We start from the raw sequence: 16,758 nt of genomic DNA on the forward strand, positions 1-16,758 counted from the left end.
GGCGATCAGGGGGCTAAATCTTTATTCGGTAATAAACGGCGGGTGCCCTGACACTATAAAAAATAAACAAACTAACCAGCGTCACCCGTAACGGTTATACAGTGATCAGTGGTGAAAGGGTTAACTAGGGGGCAATCAAGGGGTTAAAACATTTATTAGGTAGTATATGGGGGTCCCTGTCGCTATAAAACGCTGACGGCGAACCTAAATATTTACCTCACTAACTAGCGTCACCAGCGACACTAATACAGCGATCAGAAAAATGATCGCTTAGCGACACTGGTGACGGGGGGTGATCAAGGGGTTAAAACTTTATTAGGGGGGGTTAGGGGGGTATCCTAGACCTAAAGGGGGCCTAACACTCACTGCCCTAACACTGTAACTGTCACAAACTGACACCAATACAGTAATCAGAAAAAAAAAAAAAAAAAAACCTGCTTGGTGTCAGTTTGTGACAGGGGGGGGTGATTGGGGGGGGGGTCGGGGGCGATCGGGGTGTTTTGTGTGCCTGGCATGTTCTACTGTGTGTGTGTGTGTTGTGCACTCACAGTGAAGTCTTCTCTCCTCGGCCCGGAACGGAAAATACCGAGCCGAGGAGAGATGACATCATTTCCTCTGCCTCTGTGTACAATACAGAGGCAGGGAAATGATCCCATTGGCTGGGAGCGATCGCGAGGGGGGGCCACGAATGGATGGCCTCCCCCTCACCACCGATCGCCGGGGGAGATTTGCCGACCGCCGCAGGCACCGGGGGGGGGGGTCCGATTGGACCCCCCACCCGCGGGCAGGCAAGGACGTACCTGTAAGTCCTTTTGCCTGCCCGTGCCGCTCTGTCGACGTATATAGTCGTGCGGCGGTCGGCAAGTGGTTAAAGATTGAGGCCTATATTGGGATAAGATTATGAGAGTTTAGGCTAACATTAGTGTTTTTGTCTTGTGTATTATCTTACAGAAAAAATTAATAATAAGTTTAAGGAGTCTGGATTTATGTGAAAATTTATTGACAAGTACAGGGAGCTGAGGAATCTGTGGGAGGTCAAACACAGTTTATATTACAATAAACAAGCAAGGAAGGCAACGCTGGAGACACTTCTGGAACTTGTGCAGACTTTGATCCCAGAAGCAACCATGGAGATTTTGGAAAGTAAAATTGGGATCTTGAGGAACATATATAGGAGGGAGCATAGGAAGATCCAGGCTTCCCTGAGATCAGGAGCATCAGCAGATGATGTGTATGTACCCAGGCTGTGGTACTTCAAAAAACTGTGTTTTCTTGACGACCAGACTGAAGCCAGGGAATCTCTTTTGACCCTTCTCTCCACTCTTCTCTGCAGCCTTCCCTCCACCCTTCCCTCCACCCCAGCAGAGGCTGATGAGGAACAACCTGGGCATTCCATCCTGGAAGAAGCGGGTGTGCCTAGCTTGAGCCAGGTATATTATTTTTATACATATTTAGTGTCCTAATATTAATGATGTTAACTAGATGTTATAATTGATTACCTATTAAGGATTTTATCCAAAAAATGATGTATACATATCAATTGACAGTAGTGGCCAAAAATGTTTGTCACCAGCTTGAAAAAATGCTGGGGTCAGAACGATACTCTTTTATATGTATTAACATTGAATTTGCAAGTCATGAACTGAAAATTGTGTGTGATTGATGAACCAAAAACTAAAACTATGTCCCTTTTTTATACACAGGATGAGCTCAGCCAGGAGGAAGTTCTGGAAAGTGGCAGGCAGGTGGAGGCCGGGCCCAGTGACAGCCAGGAGGTGGGTGGGCCCAGTGTCAGCCAGGAGGTGGCCGGGCCCAGTAGGAGCCTCACCCAATCGCAGGTGCCTTCCCTCCGCCTTCATACAAAAAGGCCCAGGAGGGGGACGGTGACAGAGGAGGCATCACTGCGCCTCATTAGGGAAGCTACGAATGTCCTCATGAGCCCCCCCGACGCTGAAGAGGCCTATGGCTGCTATCTAGCCACCAGGTTGCTAAAATTGGAGAAGGGCCAATGCCTCCTCTGTGAGGGAATTGTTGCTGAGGCCCTTCAGAAGGGGCTGAGGGGCCAGCTAACTGAGAGCAGCCACATATATGAGCAAGCCCATCCTCCTCCTCCGCCTCCTCCTGCCACAATTCCACCACCAGAGCCACAGCCTCCAAGGAAGGGTGCAGGGAAGGCTGCAGGGCAGCGTGGAGGGAAGTCTGCAGCGAAGAGAAGAAAGTGATGACCTGGGTTCAGTCTGGTCTGACAAAAGACACAGGCTGGTGTAGTACCACAGCCTGGGGACATATATGTCATCTGCTGCTGGTCTTGATCTCTGTGATTCCTGGACCAGATTGTGCTCCCTATTATATGGACTCCTCAAGATCCCAATTTTCTTTTCCATAGACTTGATGTGTGCCCTGGGGCCAAAATGCTTCACAAATTCCTAAAGTTTCTCCAGCGTTGCCTTCATCTTTATTTTGTTAACCAGAATAAATGGATATTTTATTTTCTGAAAATACTTGCCTATGTGTTTTCATTCAAATACATTTCTAAAAGACAATGTCAATTTAACAAGGGACACCACCCTCCTTGAGGTTCAAAAAAAAAAAAAAAATTATAATGTTATTGTGGTAACTTGACACAAAAAAAAATATATGGAGATCACTAGAAAATAATTTTAAAACAATCCTAAAAAAATATCTTGATGAAATCAAAAATAATAAAAGGTGACTCTAAAAAAAAATTTGTAAACATTATTATAGAGAACGGCTTTTAAAAAATACAATATTATTCATGAGATCCGGAGAAATAATCCAGAAATCAGTTTGTGAGAACTCTGTGTGAATATGAGCAGCCAAACAACTTCGTTCTTCTAGCATTATAAAGAAGACAATAATGCGCTGCATTTAACGATCACAGAATTTACAGCGTGAGGAATTTGCTAGCTCCAATACGAACACTAGTTTTACCAGACCGAGTGCTTCCGTCTCGTAATTGCTTCAGAGCATGCGTCGTTTTTGGTCCGTCGGAACAGCATACAGACGAGCGGATTTCTCGTTAGGAACTGTTTCCGGCGGAGTTCCGTCGGAAAGATTTGAAACATGTTCTATTTCTAAAGTCCATCAGATTTTTCTACAGAAAAGGTCCAATGAAGCCCACACACAATCGAATTGTCCGACGGATTCCTAATATTCCTAATATTGAGGGAGGACTGGATTAGCCCCCCTATTTTTGAGGTTGTTGATTCCTCGCATTAGAGTACAATTGCGATTTGAGCACAGCTCATGCGACTTTTGAGATTTCTGCTCATCTGAGATTAATTGGGATTGGGGTATAGTTTATGTGATTATGTACTATGCCTGGGTGGATCCAATATATTTAGCTCTCCTTCTAGGTTTATTATGTGTTTAGTAATTTTTAGTAAATATATGTTTGTATATATGTGCTCTCTCTCCGAAGGTTTTTTGCTCTTGTGTGTCCTCCCCGTCCTGTATTCATTAAAGGAAAGAATAGTAGTTCGTTTAGGGTTTTCTTTTGCCCACAGTAATATGGTGCATGTTGGGGCTTCATTATCAAGGCTGCCGTGATATACACTTGGAGCCCGTGACCAGTGTTACTATTGGCATGAATGACTCCAATATCATGGCCGCGGCCAGGGTTTTTGTATAGACAGGCCCACAACAAAATGGCGCACATCGTGGCTTCACTTTAATGGCCACCTATGCAGTATATATTTCAGCAGCTTCCACCATCCACTCAGATCGCCCTGAGGAAGACATGTGATCGTCCTTTGTCGGCATGCGTAGGGGAGGGTCCAGGATGGTGAAGGAGACAGTCACTTGCTCTCTGAGCTAGCTGCTGATTCACACTGGTGCACTGCCAGCACCTATAATGTGTGAGTACCCTGATATTTACCTACAGAAAATTTCTATATTTAAACGATAATGCATTACCTGGCCTCTTTTGTATTTTAAATTGAGGATACCATCTTTGGATTACACCTGGAGGAGCCTGTAAATCCTGCTACTTAGAGCCCAGAGGTGATTTAGCTGCTGTTGTGGACCAAACTTAATTGTGCAGCTACACAATTGGAAGTGAGAGCAGACACATGGGGGGGGGGGGGGGGCACGTGTGAAGTCATGGTTAATATAATTTGGATCATCATCACAGAGTCACTTTATGGGACATTATATATATATATATATATATATATATATATATATATATATATATATATATATATATATATATTTTTTTTTTTTTTTTTTTTTTCACTGTGGACTTGCTGAAAATAAGTTTTGAATATATGTTTTTTTTTTTCACTGTGGACTTGCTAAAATTTAAGAATTTTTTATATTTTGATGTTTACTTCAATATTTTTATATTTCTTTTACTGGGCAATTGCTTGCTTATAATATATATATATATATATATATATATATATATATATATATATATATATATATATATATATATTTTTTTTTTTTTTTTAAACTGTGGACTTGCTGAAAATAAGTTTTGAATATATATAAAAAAAAATTCTCACTGTGGACTTGAGAAATTTTGATGTTTACTTCAATTTTTTAATATTTCTTTCACTGTGCACTTGCTTGACAACAAGTATTTCATTTATATATTTTTTACCATTTATATTCTTTGTTTGGGAATTCAAGTTGCTCTAACAGTCACTCGCGCATTGCCTATGGCAATTATATATATTTTTTCACCTGAGTGAGTGGTATATCACATAGCGCGGCATTTGTTTATTTTTAACTATTGTGAACTGGTTTAGTTCTATCTTCTCTGGCTTGTATTAAAAAAAAAAAAAAAAAACACCTTTTCGCTCCTCAGTGGAGGACCAACTTCTAGCAAATATTTCTCTTCTGACCCTGACACAGGATATTAAAGATAAAATAGATGCTGACATCACAAACCCAAAATTCTTCTAGCCATCAAACTACCTGAAGCTTCAGAAGCAGATGGTTTTTCAGCACTTTACTATAAAACCTACACTGATATTCTCCCCCCCCCCCCCACCTCACTATTTTATGTGACCATTTAAAAAAAATCTCATTCTGATTTCTACCCCTTCTCCCCCTAAGCCCATATAATGATGCTACCCAAAATGGGTAAGGACCACTTAGATCCATATAATTTTCACTCCATATTCAGACTCAACATAGGCAACAAGCTACTTGCTAAAGTGCTGGGCCCAAGGTTAAACTCCTTTCTCTCCACTTTGATCCATAAGAATCAAGTGGGTTTCATCCAAAATAGTCAAGACCCTTATAATACTCTTAAAGTACAGTAATCCACATGTTCTTCACCATAACAAGGTATTTTATCACTCGATATGCATAAAGCCTTTGACACTATCTTTTGGAATTATCTGCAGTACATATTACATGGGGACTCAGAAGCTGCTTCCTTTTGTGGCTGAAATTACTGTGGCCCATCAGTGTTGCTTTAAATATTTAAACCTATTCTCAACCCCTTTCCCCATTGAGAGAAATACTTATGAAGACTGCCCTCTTTCCCCAATATTGTTTGTCCTTGCCCTGGAACATTTGGCGCATCTCATCAGGATGAACCTCAATGCCCATGGTATTTTTCCGTCTCCATATTTATTCATCTTCACTACTAACTTTAACCCAATCTATTATATGTTTACCTAATTTGCTATCTATCCTAAACTATTTTGCCCAAATCTCTAATTTGCACATTAACAAAGACAAATCATTAGATCTCAACTCTATACACGTAAGTCTTTCATCAAATTTCACTGAGCTGATAAACAACTGGATTACCTGGGTATCCAGCTGGCTACCCATTATGCCGATGTATACTCAGTTAATTATATTCCTATTATTCCTTAGTTAAAAATGTAACTAACGTCCTGGACTCAGAATTCTCCCGCTCTAATGCCGGGTGCGCAGTGTGCCACTACTTATATTGGCATAGAGCGGGGTCACCGTGTGACGTCATCCGGAGGCCCGCTCCTTATGACGTCACCGCCTGGGGCATAATGGGCGGTGAAGTCTGAAGGGGCGGGTCTCCGGTGACTCCGCCCTATGCCTATATAAGTAGTAGCACACCGCTTACCTGGCATTAGAGCAACATCGGAAGAAGAACAGAGGGAGAAGACAGCGGAGAAGACCCTGCAAAATAGCGAGAAGATAGCGGAGAAGACCCAGAAGAGGCAGAAGACAGAGGACAGAGGGAGAAGAACCGGAGAGGGCTATGAGACATCAGCGGAGAAGACCTGGAGAGGGAAGAAGAACCGTCAGAAGACGTCAGTGGAGGAGACAGATAAGCCGGAGAGGGGGGAAGAAATCGGAAGCAATGCTGGAGCTGCCTTAATAAATTACTTTAAAAACCCGTGTAATGTGTTTTATTTTTGACATTTTCTTTTAGGTGAATGGGTAGGGGTAAAATGTACCCCATACTCATTCACATAGGGTGGGAGCTGGGATCTGGGGGCCCCTTTATTAAAGGGGGCTTCCAGATTCCGATAAGCCCCCCGCCCGCAGACCCCAACAACCAACAGCCAGGGTTGTCGGGAAGAGGCCCTTGTCCTCATCAACATGGGGACAAGGTACTTTGGGGTGGGGGGGTGCAGGGCCCCCTGCCCCAAAGCACTTACCCCCCCATGTTGAGGGCATGTGGCCTGGTATGGTTCGGGGGGGCGCTCGCTCCTCCCGACCCCCTTTTCTAACCTGCTATGCTGTGTGCTCGGATAAGGGTCTGGTATGGATTTTGGGGGGACCCCATGCCGTTTTTTTCGGCATGGGGGTTCCCCTTAAAACCCATACCAGACTAAAGGGCTTGGTATGCTCTTGGAGGGGGAACCCATGCCGTTTTTTTTTTTTTAATTTGGCGTCAGAGCACAAGTCACATGCCAAAGACGGATAAGTCAATACAGCGATCCGACTTTGATCCGACTTCAGTGATATTCAATGGGCTGAAGTAGGATCAAAGGATCAAAGTCGAACCAAAGTAGTGCAGGGAGCATTTTCAAAGTCAGATCAACTTCTGTCGAACCAGTTAAGACGGCTCCTATAGGGAAACATTGATTTTCACACCTCATGCGACATGAGCTCTCAATGTCGGAGCATTTGTCGTTCCAGTGTGAACCCTGCCTTAGGCTGGCCACAATAAAAGGCCACTCTAAAATGTACAGTTTTACTGTATTGGGGGGTTGGGGGGGTCCGAAAACCAGTCAGTATCTGGTGTGACCACCATTTGCCTTACGCAGTGCAGCACATCTCTTTTGCATAGAGTTGATCAGGTTATTGATTGTGGCCTGTGGAATGTTGGTCCATTTCTCTTCAATGGCTGTGCGAAGTTGCTGGATATAGGCAGGAACTGGAACACGCTGTTGTATACGCCGATCCAGAGCATCCCAAACATGCTCAATGGGTGACATGTCTGGTGAGTATGCTGGCCATGCAAGAACGGGGATGTTTTCAGCTTCCAGGAGTTGTGTACAGATCCTTCCAACATGGGGCCATGCATTATCATGCTGCATGCCCCAAGACAATAATAATAACAGAAAATCCTCTGATTATACACAACAAAAGGGAGGATATCACCCTGGTGGTCCCAGTAGGGGACCATACAGGGAAGATTATCGCCCAAGTCAATATGATTTAACACGGAGACCGTATTCGGAAGATCAATACTCCGAATAAGCGGTTCCCGTTCATAATAGATTTCAACCTCTTAGAGAGGGAGACAGAGACTATGAGAATGATCATTATCCATACAGGGGGGAACAACGTATGGAATATCGCACCCCGACTAGGGATAGGAGAAGGGACAGATCCCCTTGGTACCAACCACCTTATCCACAGAGAAGGGAATATGAGTTGGGCCCCCCACGACACCCTCAGTGGGAAGACCAATACCAGTCACAGCACTGGGGTTTTCCCAGAGTAGAACAAAAAACACAAAAACCTATAGAACAGAGAGAGGAGTCAGAGGGGGCGGAGGTCAAAAAGCAAAAAGGAAAAGGGAATGAAAGGACAAGGAATTTTTAATTTAAGTAAAGTCACTCTCACTGATGCAGAAACCTCTGTCTTAGACAAGGGTCTCAAATTTGCGCCTCCTCGAGCCCTCAACAAATTTGAAACATATATGGATATCCATAAATTCACACGAAGTCTTAATATCAAAAGATACATGTTATCAAACCCCATAAATCCTAGAGGGACTCACTCCACTGGGATTAGACATTCTGGCCTCGCCAACGCTTCCCTGTTCAATCCCCCATCATGGGGTCTGTCCTCATCAATTAAGGTGTTTAGGGATGTACTCCTCAGAGATTTAGATCTCCTTAAGGTCAAACAGGCTAAAATGACTAAGCATTTACAACTAGAATTAGATCAACTTTGCAGCCAAAAGGATTTGGTAATTAGACCCACTGACAAGGGAGGAGGGATTGTGATCCTCAACAAATCAGACTATCTTGCCGAGCTGAATAAGATTGTTGGTGACAGAGAGACCTATTCACTGCTCCCTTCAGATCCATGTTCCAAATTTAAAAAGGAACTAGAATGTATTGTTAATAAAGGTTTTGAGTCTGGTATAATTAATAAGAAAGAAAAATCCTTTCTTATACCTGTTTCTTCTCACCTCCCTATAATTAAGATTCATAAGGACTCGGCCCATCCCCCCCGGCTGACCTATTATTAGCGGGATTGATTCCCTCACCTCACGAGCAGGTAAATATATTGATGGGTATTTACAACCCCTAGTGAGATCCCTGCCTGCTTTTGTTAAAGCGGTGGTCCACCTATCTATCTTTTTTTTTTTTTAGTTCATTCACACATTTTTTTTCTCAGCATTATATACTCACATATTGTGTGAAATATGTCCGCCTGTGTCAGATTTCGTCGGAAAGAATAACTTATATTATTCACTGCAGGCGGTTTCCATCCTCATTGTGGGCATTTGAAGCCCACAAGCATTTATTCCCTGGATGTGGTGAATGCTGTGCTCCCAGCATTCACCGCTCGTTCCCGCACATGCTCAGTGGCATCCTGGGAAGCCTGAGACTAGCTCCCAGGAGTCTGGGAGAGGCTAGAAACACGCCTACTCCCACGGGAGGAGAACCAGGAAGTGCAAAGAAGAATAGAAAAATAAAAGGTAATTACGGCAATTTAAATTTTTTTAAACGGCATGTCAGCATCTAGGCAAGGAAGAGAATACATACAGATTTTGTTCAAAATTTGGGTGGAACCCCACTTTAAGGACACCAGACATGTCATTAATCTCCTTAGGAATTGTAGGTACAGGGAAGGTTTCTGGCTAGTGACAGCGGACGTGATGTCCCTGTACACTATAATTCCCCATAATTGGGGATTATTTTCAGTGGAATATTTTCTCAAACAGGATTCTACCCTGTCTAGAAGACAAAGAGAGTTCATTATGACTCTCTTAGAATATGCTACCACTCACAACTTTTTTTGTCACAGTAACAATTACTATCTTCAGACCAGAGGTGTGGCCATGGGGGCGAAATTCGCCCCCAGCCTAGCCAACCTCTTCATGGGTAAATTGGAGGAGGACGTAACTTATGCTGATAGGAGACCTGAGCTGGTCCTATGGGCCAGGTATATAGATGATGTCCTCCTCCTATGGGACGATACTCTAGAATCCTTACAGACATTTATGACTCATCTTAACAACAATGGAAGAGGTATAGAATTCAAATATGAAGCAAGCCAACATACTATCAATTTTTTAGACCTAACTATTTGTAGTGAAGGTGATAGTCTGGTTACCTCCACGTTTTTTAAAACAACAGATCGTAACTCATTTATACCTCGAGACAGCTGTCACCACAGCTCTTGGCTAGATTCAGTCCCTAAAAGTCAATTTATTCGTATGAGAAGAAATTGTACCAAAATTGACGACTTTGACTCTCAGAGTAAAATACTGAGAGATAGACTTGAAGATAAGGGTTATGATATCACTGCACTTAATGACAAAATGGCTGAAGTTCGAACGTTCGATCTTTTACTGGCAGATAAACCTGCGGTTTCAGATCGTGAATCTAACAACTTTTCTTGTCCTTTTATCACACGTTATTCCCAGCAGCATTTTTCTATAAAAAAACTTATTTATAAGCACTGGCATATAATCAAAAATGACCATGTGTTGAGCTCAGTACTTCCTGATAAGCCAAAATTGGTTTTCAGAGGGGTTCCCCCAATCAAAAAAATGGTAGCCCCCAGCGTCTGTGATCCACCCATTTACAAACCAATGTTCTTTCAGAACCTGGTTGGGTTTTACAGATGCAATAGGTGTGCTGTTTGTTCCATCAATGCTACCAAGGCTAGGAGAACGGTACAGTTTGCGTCTAGTGCTAAAAATCAGGTTTTCCCTATTAAATCCTTTATTACCTGCTCCACTCCCTGTGTGGTCTATCTCCTGACCTGCCCTTGCGGGCTTCAGTATGTTGGCCATACTGTACGACCCCTGCAGGTCAGGTTGAACGAGCACATTGGGAATATTAAAAGAGGCTTTAAGGGCCACCCTCTCTCTAGACACTATCTGGAGGTTCACCAACAAAACCCTAGGGGTACCTCCATGATAGGGTTGGATAGGCTCAAACTCCCTTGGAGGGGGTGGGCCAAAGAGGCGTGCCATTTCAAAGCTCGAAATGAGCTGGATATACAAAATAGGATGTCTCAAACCTTATGGTTTGAATACAGATATAGAAATTAACGTGTTTATTGATAACGCGTAAGAATACTCGATAATGGTTCAACTGTATGGCCTACCTCTTTTTGATGGCACGGCTGTGCATTTATATATGAGGGTCTGGTGTCATGGAACTTTTGTGTAAACAACCCTTTGTTTAAAATACCCCCCCTTTTAATTTCTTCTTTTTTGTTTTGGCACTATATGTGTGTTTATTTAAGGTTTGGCACTTTACTATCAAATGCGATTTAACTCTGTTTTATGTAGAGACACGATTATGTGTTCCTTATGAATTTCATATTGAGGTTTGGTACCATTAGGTTGAAGCCAAAGATTGAGGCTTGGTACCATGTTTGTGGTCCATGTGATCTCTGGGCTCCAATATGTCGTCCGTGCGATAATGAGGCTTGATCTCTGTTTTAGTCAATAGGCTTTAGGAGTGATAGCGAGGCCTGGTTCCTGAGTGATAACGAGGCTTGGTCTCTGTCACAGCCAATACGAACTTGGTGTGAAAGTGAGGCTTGGTACCAAGTGGATGCTATTTGAGTGATGTGTCAGCACGTCGCCGTGCCCCAGGAAGACACAAGGTATTGCGAAACATGTAGGGCTGTGCGTTGTGCTGACGCAATCACGCCACATGTGACCCGGTACACGGGGGCTTTTTATTGTTTGTTTTAGCTAGCTGGCTTTTTATCTATTCATGCACCTTTATACAATTTTTCTGTGCAATATCCCTGTACATTACCTCTGTACATGTTGTCTTATGAGCTTTTGCTTATCTAGTTAACATTAAAATTTTGAATTTTAACTTACTACACGACTGGAGTCCCTTTATGTCTGCTCATTCCTGGCTGGGAGCCCGAGTGTTCTTCTCTTTTCAGATTGGGGACATCCAGCTGCTAAGCATTTACTGCTATCTGGCTAAATCCTCGTGGACCGCTCAAAGCAACCAAAGGACTCGAGATACCAGAGGATTAAAGTGTCCCTGCAGAGGGCTATATCTGTCTGCTCGTATGACCCTGCTCTTTAGGGGGTCCACCGGTTCCGGTAAGGGTTATCACATACAGAGTTTACATCGAGCTGTCTTTCATTTGTGGACATTTTAAAGCTGAATATCTGGACCTTGATACTTGCTGTGGATTATAACGCACATATTTTTTCTATTACATCTAAAGAAAACGCTGCTCATTTTATTTTATTTGTATATGGACACTAATGGTCTTATGGACATTGTTTTTTCATTTATTGATTGATGTGCACATGATTTTTTTCAGCTGTCGCTATTTTGTTTATTTCACAATTCATTTATGTATACATCACCTGAAGGAGTTTAGGAGGCTCAGGATGCACTCTTGATTCGGGTGTGTCCTGGTTTTCTGTATGGTATTGGTTCACACTATTTCTTGCATAAGAAATATTTAATGTAGCGCAACTTTTCTTACTCTGACATTTATTAGCACCATTAGGTATTAGATGGTTTATTGTTGCTGCTTTTTTGCTGATTTGCTTTTGTCTTAGCACGGTATTTACACTTTATTTAACTGCAACATGAAGTGATGGTCATGGATGAATGGCACAACAATGGGCCTCAGGATCTCGTCACGGAATCTCTATGCATTCAAAATGCCATCGATAAAATGCACCTGTGTTCGTTGTCCATAGCATACAGCTGCCCATACCATAACCCCACTGCCACCATGGGCCACTCGATCCACAACGTTGACATCAGCAAACCACTCACCCACACGACACCATACAGGCTGTCTGCCATCTGCCCTGTACAATGAAAACCGGGATTCATCCATGAAGAGAATACCTCTCCAAGGTGGCAGACGCTATCGAATGTGAGCATTTGCCCACTCAAGTTGGTTACGATGACGAACTGCAGCTGTCCGGGTGGCTGGTCTCAGACGATCTTGGAGGTGGAGATGCTGGATGTGATGGTCCTGGGCTGGTGTGGTTACACGTGGTCTGCGGTTGTGAGGCCAGTTGGATGTACTGCCAAATTCTCTGAAACGTCTTTGGAGACAGCTTATGGTAGAGAAATGAACATTCAATTCAAGGTCAAAAGCTCTGGTGGACATTCCTGCAGTCAGCATGCCAATTGCATGTTCAAAACTTGCGACATCTGTGGCATTGTGCTGTGTGATAAAACTGCACATTTTAGAGTGGCCTTTTATTGTGGCCAGCCTAAGGCACACCTGTGCAATAATCATGCTGTCTAATCAGCATCATGATATGCCACACCTGTGAGGTGGATAGATTATCTCGGCAAAGGAGAAGTGCTCACTAACACAGATTTAGACAGATTTGAGAGAAATAGGCCTTTTGTGTACATAGAAAAAGCCGTAGATCTTTGCATTCAGCTCATGATAAATAGGGGCAAACACAAAAGTGTTACATTTTTTAATTTTACTTAGTGTATATACACACAAATACATGAATATATGTTGAATTTAAAGAGTAAAAACTGAGCTGTCTTAGCATCCCATGAATAAAAAACTCTACGCGTTTTGTTAATCACATTCACTCATCAGGAGTATGGATGCAAAAATTCACTGTAGATACAGAAAAATCAAGTATATTAATATAGATACATGTATAATAAACCCTTCAACCCAAAGGGGGGGGGGGGAATTCCCTAGGTAGTTGTTTCTAGAATCTAATACTCACACATCAGCTCATAAGATATATGTTGGCTCATGCGATGATGGAGGAATGAGGGAAGGGATCCCCAATAAAATGTCAGGTCCAGAGCTGAGGCAGAAAAGCCCAAACCGGATCAAGGGGACCGCCAGAAAAACAGGCTAGGTGACCACAGTGCAATCCATGAGAGTAGGATGGTATACAGTATCTCACAAAAGAGAGTACACCCCTCACATTTTTGTAAATATTTTATTATATCTTTTCATGTGACAATATTGAAGCAATTACACTTTGCTACAATGTAAAGTAGTAAGTGAAAATGTCCAAATTGGGCCCAATTAGCCATTTTTCCTCCCCATATCATGTGACTCGTTCGTGTTACAAGGTCTCTTGTGTGAATGGGGAGCAGGTATGGTAAATTTGGTGTTTTCGCTCTCACTCTCTCATACTGGTGACTGGAAGTTCAACATGGCACCTAATGGCAAAGAACTCTCTGAGGATCTGAAAAAAAGAATTGTTGCTCTACATAAAAATGGCCTAGGCTATAAGAAGATTGCCAAGACCCTGAAACTGAGCTGCAGCACGGTGGCCAAGACTATACAGTGGTTTAACACGACAGGTTCCACTTAGAACAGGCCTCCCCATGCTTGATCAAAGACGTTGAGTGCACGTGCTCAGCGTCATATCCAGAGGTTTTCTTTGGGAAATAGACGTATGAGTGCTGCCAGCATTGCTGCAGAGGTTGAAGGGGGGGGAGTCAGCCTGTCAGTGCTCAGACCATTTGCCACACACTGCATAAAATTGGTCTGCATGGTTATCGTCCCAGAAGGAAGATGATGCACAAGAATGCCTGCAAACAGTTTGCTGAAGACAAGCAGACTAAGGACGTGGATTACTGGAACCATGTCCTGTGGTCTGATGAGACCAAGATAAACTTTTTTGGTTCAGATGGTGTCAAGCATGTATGGTGGCAACCAGGAGAGGAGTACAAAGAATAGTGTGTCTTGCCTACAGTGAAGCATGGTGGTGGGAGTGTCATGGTCTGGGTCTGCATAAGTGCTGTCTGCACTGGGGAGCTCCAGTTCATTGAGGGAACCATGAATGCCAACAAGTACTGTGACATTCTGAAGCAGAGCATGATCCCCTCCCTTTGGAGACTGGGCCGCAGGGCAGTATTCCAACACGATAACGACCCCAAACACACCTCCAAGATGACCACTGCCTTGCTAAAGAAGCTCAAGGTAAAGGTGATGGACTGGCCAAGCATGTCTCCAGACCTAATCCCTATTGAGCATCTTTGGGGCATGCTCAAACGGAAGGTAGGAGAGCGCAAGGTTTCTAACATCCACTAGCTTCATTATGTCGTCATGGAGGAGTTGAAGAGGACTCCAGTGGCAACCTGTGAAGCTCTGGTGAACTCCAGGCCCAAGAGGGTTAAAGCAGTGCTGGAAAATAATGGTGGCCGCACAAAATATTGACACTTTGGGCCCAGTTTGGACATTTTCACTTAGGGGTATACTCACTTTTGTTGCCAATGGTTTAGACATTAATGGCTCTGGGTTGCGTTATTTTTAGGGGACAGCAAATTTACACTGTTATACAAACTGTATACTCACTACTTTACATTGTAGCAAAGTGTCATTTCTTCAGTGTTGTTACATGAAAAGATATAATAAAATATTTTGCAAAAATGTGAGGGTTGTACTCACTTTTGTGAGATACTGTATATACAAAAGACCGCATCCATCTGGAATGAAAGGTGTATAATAAATATTTATGTGAATTAAATTTGATGATAGTTTTAAAAAATTGTGTAAAAAAAAAAAAAAAAAAAGTGAAAAGACAAAAAAAATGTGTAGATGGAGTCACATATTACCCCTTGCTGCCTGACATAAATGCTGACAATGTGTGAACCAGAGGTGCGGTGTCTCATTGATGGTTATGGATTGCAAAGTGATCCACCCGGCCAGTGCCGGCTAAAAATACCCTAAATATGGGGTGGGTACCAGCCAATGTTGTGCTCATGCCCTGCGGGCGGACGGGAGGCAGAGAATCGGCCACCGCATCCACCTGGAACCAGAAGCGAATTCCCACCTACCCATCCCACGGCGCATGATGGAAACAAATGTGTCCCCCTCTTTTCATGGCGCCAACCTGACGTCAGGCAGGGGGCATGTCTGCATGACGCAGATGCACAGGAAGGTACTCCCTGCCCTCCCCATGGGGTAGAGGATAGTAAAGGGAGGCATTGCTGAGTATCGCAGCCCCGGAATCAAACATACCTCACCAAAAAATCCGCACTTAACTCACACAAGTTGATCTTGTGCCTGATGAGGAAGAAAGATGTATAAATGACGAGCAAGTTTTTTGAGGCATTACTGGATCAGAAATTTTTCTTCTACTTTGATATATTATGACATTAATCTCTGTACCTTAGATCCAGCCCTCTGTAACTGCATCTTTGGGTAACTGGTAACTGTGTCCACACAGGGTGTTGTTTATATGTTGGTTATTTGTTTTTTGTAATTTTAATGATGTTGTAATAACATTTTTACTTTTTTACTCCTTCTCATTGTGTGCCCACAAAATCTGCCAATTTTTTGACTTGGTCAATCCTTATATATATTTTGGATGTTGGCATGGTGAGGGTCATCCCTACATATATAACAAATAGTCCATAAGCTGGAAAAAATGGTAAAATCAGAAAGGACAGTCAGCTAATACTCTAAAATATATGGTCTATTATTGGTATTGGTGGCATGGCAGGTCACAGGAAAGTGGGTGTCTTCCACCCCAAATATGTCAAGGAAGAAAAGAAACATGACCTGTCATAGCCACAGTAGCAAGCCTCCATCGCCTGACGTCAGGTTGGTGCCATGGGGAAGGGGGGACATGTTTGTTTCCACCACGTGCCATGGGATGGGTGGGGGGAATCTGCTTCCGGTTCCAGATCGATGCGGTGGCCGATTCTCTGCCTCCCTTCTGCCCACACGGCGTGAGCATGACGGCGGGTACCCGCCCGTATCTCGGGTATTTGTAGCCGGCACTGGCCGGGTGGATCACTTTGCAATCCATAACCATCGATGAGACACCGCACCTCTGGTTCACACATTGTCAGCACACGTCAGCCAGGAAGGGGTAATATGTGACTCCATCCACACATTTTTTTGTCTTTTTACTTTTTTTTTTTTACACAGTTTTTTAACACTATCACTGTTTAATTTCATTCACATACATTATCAACACATTTAATTCACATAAATAATTATTATGTACCTTTCATTCCAGACGGATGCAGTCTTATGTATATATACCATCCTACTCTCACGGATTGCACAGTGGTCACCTGGCCTGTTTTTCTGGCGGTCCCCTTGATCCGGTTTAGGCTTTTTCTGCCTCAGCTCCGGACCTGACATTTCATT

Source organism: Aquarana catesbeiana, linkage group LG04 (genome assembly GCF_042186555.1).
Source record: "Aquarana catesbeiana isolate 2022-GZ linkage group LG04, ASM4218655v1, whole genome shotgun sequence".
NCBI lineage: Eukaryota > Metazoa > Chordata > Amphibia > Anura > Ranidae > Aquarana > Aquarana catesbeiana.